The sequence below is a fragment of the Aptenodytes forsteri genome, unplaced genomic scaffold, assembly GCF_000699145.1.
Source record: "Aptenodytes forsteri isolate BGI_AS27 unplaced genomic scaffold, ASM69914v1 Scaffold323, whole genome shotgun sequence".
Taxonomy (NCBI): domain Eukaryota; kingdom Metazoa; phylum Chordata; class Aves; order Sphenisciformes; family Spheniscidae; genus Aptenodytes; species Aptenodytes forsteri.
In genome coordinates this window covers 556,049-561,603 of record NW_008795323.1, presented here as the reverse complement: position 1 = coordinate 561,603, position 5,555 = coordinate 556,049, and positions in this window count along the sequence as shown.

Below are 5,555 nucleotides of genomic sequence, written 5' to 3'. Positions count from 1 at the left end.
AGCCTGCCCCATTGTACGATAGTGTCCATCCCACATATGGGCTATGGCTCAAGGGTGTTTTCACCAAGATTAAATCTGTACCGTACATTTCCCTCTTAAGGTCAAAACTGTTGGGTTGCAAATGGTCACACAGAGATGAGCTGTATTACCCAAGTCTTAACTGGATCAACTGTGAGCCTGAAGGACTAGCGGAGTACTTGGAGCTGCAAGGAGTGACATCTTTAGAAAGGAAAATCCATTTATTTCTGAAGGCTGTCATTCTGGGGAGCAAACAGAGAGTGTGAGGTGCTGAGAACCATTGGAATAAAACAGATGTAAGTCCAGATTCTCACTTACAGCATGAGCTGTCTGGCACGGTATGTGACCTTCTCGTGTAGTGCTATATGAATTATCTGTACTGCTGCCGAGCACCCTCCTCACCTGCCCACAGCAGGGTAAAGGGTCCTGGCGTAAATCAGAGCTCCCCAGCCCATGAAACTCTTGTTTCTGGGTGTTCATCCCAGAGATGGGTTTGCCCTCTGGAGACTGGTGGAGGTGTAGCCAGAAAGTACATAGCCCCTGCACACTCAGTGCAAATTAGTACTTTATCTAAAGCCTTCTCAGGGACTCAGTGAAAATTCTTCCCACGCAGCACCTGAACAGCCATCAGTGGCTCTCTGCTCCTGCAGCACCCTCGGAGATGGGTTGATTCTCACCGCCATGTCAGCTGAGTGGCCCTGCAGCATGCAGTGGTGGAGGCAGGCACCAACGGGCCTGGGGATGCGGGTTGACAAGTGGGGATAACAGATCTGGGGATGGCTGTGCTGCTTCTTGCCTCTGCAGCTTTGCCCCATCCCTCTCTGAGAGGTTGCAACCCTGACCCTGCTACGGGGCAGGAGCTGCTAAGTGGTTCACTTGAAAACTTGCCATACTAAGGTAACCCAGGACTGATACTGGCTTACCAGGATGTGCTGAATTTTATACTGAGAGGTTTCATTTGTTGCTCCGAGAGAGGTAGAGCTGATCCTGCAGCAGAAACTGCTGAAAAAGGAACAAGAAGTTGTGAGGCTTCCTGAGAAGCGTGGCTCTCCCGAGGAGAAATTTGGGCGGGCTGCACACACAGATCTCTGTGGGGCTGAGCCTTGGGTCAGTGTTTGTTCACATCCAGGAATAACTTCTGAGCCTTCCATCTCTGAGTTACACTGATACTTAGGCAGAATGGAAAAAAGATTTGTGGGTGTCTGTATAGCAGACCTTGACTCTTCCTGGGAAAACTCCTTGTTCCTCTGGTTTTAGGGCCCTCTTGCTTTGGTTAGACTTTAACAGCAATTAGTCACCCAACAACTTTCTATAATAATCTGCAAGTTTTCCATTAAGTGGCAAACACTTTGAATTTCTCCCCAGCTCCTCTGCTGCAATTTAATCTGCTGTCATTTTCACAAGGAGACAGATCTACCTTCATGTTTTATTCATTTCCTGTTTACAGTGGGGAAGAAACATGAGAAACAGCGAAAACAACAGCCCACGGAGCTCCAGGCTCTGTGCAGTTAGATCATTGTCAGCCTCTGCGCTTGTCATTTCCAACTGCATCTGGATTTACTGTATATATCGGACACAGAACAGGGAAGAGAGATGATGGCTAGCAATGTGCTTAAAGGAATCTGGGGGGAAGATTCCTTATTTCAGCCTGGGCAGTGACCTGGTCTGAAGCCCTGGGCAAGATTATCTCTGTTGCCCTGTCTCTAAAGTGGGGATATGAATGCTTTTCTCATGTCAGCCTGTAAGGCTCCCTGGCCCTGATAGTAGCTTAAAAATGCTGTTAAAAATTTTTGTGGTGATGATGATAAGAATTTGGCAATCTGGACAGGTCATGGAGTTTGGGATCTTCCTATAGATGCGGTGAGTACTGGAGGCTGTTATTTGGTAGGCAGCTTTACACAGTCTCCCCCGTGTCTCTCCCTCTCTCACCATGAGTATCAGTGGACAAATAGGGGAAGAGACCTATTAGGACGCTGTTCTTCCTCTTTGTGCTTACAATTTAGTTAGAGCTCGCTCTGCCACCCACCTAGTGTGCTTAAGCTGTCTCCAAACTATCCTGTAAAAGACATGCCGCACCTTGAGGAAATGGGGAGCTTTCCTTGGGATGGATGCGTTCTGCTGCAGTCATGGTCGTGCTGGAAAGTGCCTGCCAGGGGTGCAGATTTCTTTTTTGGATAAGGCTGTCAGAACAATTCAATGTTAATTGTTTCTGTTTCGATCCCAACAGCTCTAAAGCCAGGCCCCCTCCAAAGCAACAGAACAAGACAGAGTAGTTTTCTGAGATCATGTTTATGTAATTTGCACGGGAGTGCAAATAGAGTGAGCAAATCTTACATAGGTAAGAGAAAGTTAGTTTGTCCTAGATCTAAAAAAACCCTCTTATGCAGCCTTCCTAGCAGTTAGAAGGGGATCCAACTCAGATATGTACCTGCTTTTGAGTCCCTTGACACGATCAAAGCAGGCCCATTCCTTAGGGTAAATGAGATTCGGACCATGATTTGGTGTACAGGAACACTCCTTACAGTGTTTTAAATAGTTCCCTTACTGAGGCTGGCACAGTGTTACATGAAGACGACAGGGGAGATCTCTAACTGAAAAATAACCTGAGAAGGGGAAAAAGTAAGGTTGTTCTCCAGTCCGGTTCACTATGCATTGCACAAGCAGCTCTGCTTGCAAGAGTCATTTCCACATGTCCCTTCCCCACCCAAACGTAAGAACTAGCCATGAAGGTTCCTATTGGTGCGGGATTTTGATTCTGTGAGCTGGTGGCATTTATTTGGCTGCTGTTGCGTGATCCTGCAGATCTTGGTGCTGTTGCTGGTAGGTGACAGTAACTCTATTAATTCCACTTTGTGAAAGCCTGGGATGGCTCCTGCCTTTTCCAGTTGCCTCAGCTGAGAAGACACGTGCATCTTCTGTTAGACTTGGCATCTCCTTTATACAGCTATTCCAGAGATACTTGACCAATAATTTATAAGCTCTGAATCAGTCAAATCTTGTCCTAATGCATGACATGGCTTTTCATGGTCAAACAAGCCCTTCAGTGAAAGATCAACAAAAGTGTAATGAAGGAAGTTGAAAATGAATTATTTTCCCTTTGGAGAGCAACAGTACATCCTTGAGAGATTTCCTTTCCATTCACAGGCTACAAGACTTCCTCTTGATGGAGAAGGTCAGGATGTGCCTTTCAAGAACTTCCCAGGTCAGTGTCCAGGACACCACCTTTTATGGGATGCACGTTCCTTCTCCTCCACAGATCTCCCAGCCCCTATGGCCATGGAGCTGGGCAGTGCTCCAGCATCAGCTAACTTCGAAGAGTGCAGGAATGGGATTTTCCCTAACAGGGTGGGTATGGGGGCAACAGTGTGCTAACGCAGAGGGTGTCCTTGCTGTCAGGGCTTGTGCCACGGACAAAACCAGCAACTGGCGGAGTATTGTGTTTGAGGCATGAAGAAAAGGAAAGAAACAACTTTGCCAGTACGGATTCACTCCTGGGACTACCCAACATCAAAGTACTGTCTCCATTCAAGTCTGATCTTTCCTTGCTCTCCACCCTCTATGCTGTTCCCTTTACCGTGAGAAAGTATGGCACGGAAAATGTCTGACCACTCTGTTCTCAGCTTGCCCTGCGAGCCAGCAATTCTTCAGGGACGGGGAGGGGGAAGGGTGGCATGCCTTTACTGCTCAAGGATATGACTTCATTGCATCACCCTCCCTTTCTGACCACTCCCATATATAAAGTCTTGCTGCCACCTGGCTCAGTGTAACCGATCTTGCTTTTGAAATCCCTGCTTCTGGGAACCCTTGAAGAATAAGGGGCAAGAGGGCAAGGCAGAAGTGCCTTCTTTTGGTGTCACTAGCAGAAGGTGAACTGCACCCAGCAAGAACAGAGCTTTTAAAGTAGTGAGTAAACAGCATGATTTTATCTTATCATCTCCATATTTTGGTTGGCTTGGGGTGTGAAATAGAGGAGTTGTTTCTTTCCCTTCATTACGTACCTTTCCAGCTCTTTAATCATACTTTATTAAAGTGTACCTTTGTTTCACAAGCCTTCAGGCTCAGGTTTGAAGAGCAAGTGTTTCCCTTTTATAGGGATTGCCAGGTCTTGATCTACTGTGTTGACTTTGGATTCTCTCAGTTAATGAAGACCAGGTCACAGGCAGCAGGTCTCTGTCCAGGCAATCTGAACAGCTGCTGATTCACCCTTTAGGGGAGCTGCTTAACACTATGGCTTGCTAGGTCAGCAGTACACGAACTGATGGTTTCAAGAGGAACTGGGTTTTCTGACAGAGGCTGAGATCAGAGAAAGGACCTGTGAGTCTAGTGATCTGGGATCTTAATCAGGTCACTGAGCAAGCTATTTCACCTCTGCATGGCCCATCCAAGCCTTTGAAGGTACCCTATCTACCACCCAGCTTGATGTTGGTCTTCACTCCTTATTGGGTTGAAAAGGTCTGTGGAAAGATTGGTATGTAGGGTCATAAGACTGAGTCACAATTTGACCCTGGTTTTGCATGTAGTATGAGTGACATGGCATGCTGATAAGACAAGTGCTGCTTTAGCAATCTGACAGAGAAGAGACTCTCAAAACTACCAGAGAGGTCAGAGCTATGCAAACACTGGAAGGCAGATTTCATGGGGTCCTGAAGATGAGAAATTCTTACTTAAGTCAATGTCCTGCTGGCAAGTAGTCCTCTTCAGAGAAAGCTGGGTCTAAGGAGTGGGCTGAAATCCATAGATCTTGCATACCTCTTCTTTCCACATCATTCTGTGCTTCTAAGTGGTAACTTGGAAAATGCAGACCCTGTTGGGAGGGGAGGTCAAGCACTGGCAGGTTTCTTACCTGGCAGGAAGGGGGAAGGCCAGGAGGCAGGTGCAGAGCCAGAAAAGCTGCAGGGACAATGGGATGATGCTGGGGGCATCTTCCAGAAGTGGAGTGGAAGGGCAATGCTGTGGGAGAGAACAGAGCTCCTGATGCAGAGCAGGGAGAGCACTCAGCAGAGTGCATGTTGGGATTAGTCGTGTATGGGAAAACTGGCCTGTGAAGCAGAAAGAAATGTCCTGAAATAAATCAAGCAGGCCACATTTAATTCTTTGTAAAGAAATTTATGTTGCAAGGAACTGTCAAGGGCAACTGTATTTGGGTGAGAAGGAACAGATTCTGCCCAAGAAAATGAATATTTAGACACATGAAGGACCAGAACAGCACCCAGAAGACTCTGTGCTCATTACCAGAACAAAAAGAATGGCCCTCTCCTACGTGTGCTTGGAAAACAAAGACCTGCTCCTGCTCTTGGCTGTTTCTCATGCTATGGTATCTCCATCTCATGCTGATTACTAAAGCTGAATCCAACAGCTCTGGTTACCTCTCTAGTGGAAGAGTGTCCTGGTTTTGGCTGGGATAGAGTTAATTTTCTTCCTAGTAGCTGGTACAGTGCTGTGTTTTGGATTTAGGATGAGAATAATGTTGATAACACACCGATGTTTTAGTTGTTGCTAAGTAGTGCTTACACTAGTCAAGGACTTTTCAGCTTCCC